At 35.8% G+C, this 2,659-nt stretch overlaps 1 protein-coding gene across 14 annotated transcripts in view; it reads right to left on the bottom strand.

Moving 5' to 3' along the window:
• LOC106869227 (dorsal-ventral patterning tolloid-like protein 1) overlaps positions 1-2,659 on the bottom strand; it is a 1,100,309-nt gene that overhangs the window by 961,221 nt on the left and 136,429 nt on the right. The window contains exon 1 of one of the 14 annotated variants that reach the window (XM_052971036.1): positions 223-344. The exons of 12 other annotated variants lie outside the window; for them this stretch is intronic. The gene's annotated coding sequence lies outside the window, so the exon portion shown is untranslated. Of the gene's footprint in view, positions 1-222; positions 345-2,659 lie in introns of those variants that run through there. One more of the 14 variants, XM_014914875.2, reaches the window with a different exon arrangement.

The following is a 2,659-nucleotide window of genomic DNA, read 5'->3' as shown; positions in this document are numbered from 1 at the left end:
ACACACATATATATATATATATATACATTTATATACATACACACATGCAAATCACACACACACAAACACATATATATATATAGGAATATTTTTTTTCAATGTATACATCTAGCTCGAAATGTATATGTTTATATAAATGCATAGATGTTTTAAAGTATGTAGCAACCACCCACAATCACATACAAAAGAAAAAAAATAAATGAATAATCGTAAACCACAAACCAGATAGCTGAGTGACAGCAGTTTGTATTATACTTCAGGCGATATTGAATGTATTTAATGGTGCATGATATACAAACAGCTGACAATTTCTATTATTTGCTGCCAACAAACTTCCTGTCTCGGCTTCTCTACTCTTTACTACAAAGGACACAAAGTTAAAATATAATTACACAATTAGAAACACACACATGCACACACTCTCACAAATACACTCACACTCGCATGTACATATTGTAATATATCATAATCAATTTAATGTCTACATTTCCATGCTTGCATGGGTCAGACATAGTGAGCTGGGTATAATTTTCTACAGATAAATGCTCTTCCTGTTGTCAAACCACACCTGTTTCCAAGCAAGGTAATATTTTCCCATGACTAGACATGTTTCCATTAGAAATGAACAACACCACTTGTCTAATAGTGACACTTTTTTACAGCTGTCACATGATATCAAGACAAGGTGACTCAACACACACACACACACACACACATATATAATTGTATAAATATATATATAAATATATGTGGCACCTTGGACAAGTGTTTTCTGCTGTGGACTCAGGCTGACCAAAGCTTTGCGAGTGGATTTGGTAGATGGAAATTGAAAGAAACTTATCGCATGTGTGTGTGTGTGTCTAACAATGCTTCCTACCACTGGGGTTGATTCCTTCAACTAAAAATTCCTCAAGGCAGTGTCTCACTATGGCTGCTATCTAATGACTGAAACAAGCAAAGGACAAAAGTTAAAAGATATGATGGGCTTCTTTAAATTTCCATCTAACAAGCACACTCACCAGGCCTTGGTCAACCTGAAGCTACAGAAGATACTTAGATGAATGTTGTAGAGTTTGAACTCAAAACACAAAGAGTCAGAACAAATACAAGACTGTATTTTGTTCAAGGTGTGTGTATACATAAGATGGTGTATATTAAACAGTGAAGACATATAAAATGGTGACTAGACAACATTTGTAGAGTGTTGGATGTTTATGCATTGCGGTAATGGGTCCTGAATTCATTCAAATCAGCAGGTCAATTTTGCTGTTAATTTTTTTTTTTCAGCACCAATGAAAAATTACATGCCTGCACATATACAAATACATAAATAAAGACAGCAATGAATATGGTAACACACATTCTAATGTATGGAAACATTAAGCTCTGCAAATCTATCTATAACATGGATTTTTATAATGCAAAACTTATATTACCATTTACTTCCATGTTACATGGAGAAGAGGGAACATGGAAGTCAACGAGAAAATACATTATATGTTATAGAAATACACACTGTTGCAAACAGTTTATGAATGCAATCCTTCTACAAAATGGAATGATTCTCTCTCTTTATATCATCATCATAATTATTTAATGTCCATTTTTCCATGCTTGCAGACAAAATTTATTGAGACAGATTTTCTAAGGCTTGATGCACTTTCTGTCACTCTATATTAGCTTGCTTGGAAAACTCACCTGTTTCCAAGAAAGGCAGTTTTTCTCTCTGGCCAGATGAGTTTTTCATAAAAGACTAGAAACAAACAATGTTACTTGTATGATGGTGATGCATGTTAATAACCAACATATGATTTGAAGACAAGGATACACACAAACACAAACCACGTTTGCATGGCTCAGTTGTTAGAGCATTGGGCTTACAGACATGAGGTTGTGAGTTCAGTTCCTGAACTGGGCTGTGTGTTGTGCTCTTGTCCCAGTTCACTTGGCCATAGAAATGAGTTGCGACATCACTGGGGCCAAGCTATATCAGCCATTGCCTTTCCCTTGGACAACATCAGTAGCATGGAGTGGGGAGGCTGGTAAGCATGGACAACTGTTGGTCTGTGTTTACCCACCCCACCCCACCCCGCCCCCTGCCATCACTTCACAACTGATGCTGGTGTCCCAGTAACTTAGCGGTTCACCAAAAGAGACTGATAGAATAAATACTAGGCTTACAAAGAATAAGTCCCGGGTTTGATTTCTTTGACTAAAACCCTTTAAGGCAGTGCTCCAGCATGGCTGCAGTCAAAGGGCTGAAACAAGTACAAGAATAAAAGAATATATATGGCAAACTGATTCCAGTTTCCATCTACCAAATTCATCAGAAGACTTCAGTTGACCCAGGGTTGTAATAGAAGGTGTCACGTAATGTCGGTGAATCCAAGACCACATGGAGTGAGAATCTTAACTACACAGCCATGTCTGTGACTCTGTAAGTAAACATATATTTTCCTGCCGCCTTATGAGTTTAGTACAGTTTGTTTGGGAGATTAAATTTGCAGACCAACAAAGAAATATGAAAATAGATTGAAGATAAAACAGGAAAAACTAAGACCAAACAGCAGTTTTGTTTTCCTTGCAATACTTTTAAAATAAATCCATTCTCCATTTATAAAAATATATATATATATATATATATATATATATATATATA

This window comes from Octopus bimaculoides, chromosome 10 (assembly GCF_001194135.2).
Source record: "Octopus bimaculoides isolate UCB-OBI-ISO-001 chromosome 10, ASM119413v2, whole genome shotgun sequence".
Taxonomy (NCBI): domain Eukaryota; kingdom Metazoa; phylum Mollusca; class Cephalopoda; order Octopoda; family Octopodidae; genus Octopus; species Octopus bimaculoides.
The sequence above is the reverse complement of the archived record's forward strand: the minus strand, read 5'-3'. Positions and strand labels throughout refer to the sequence as shown.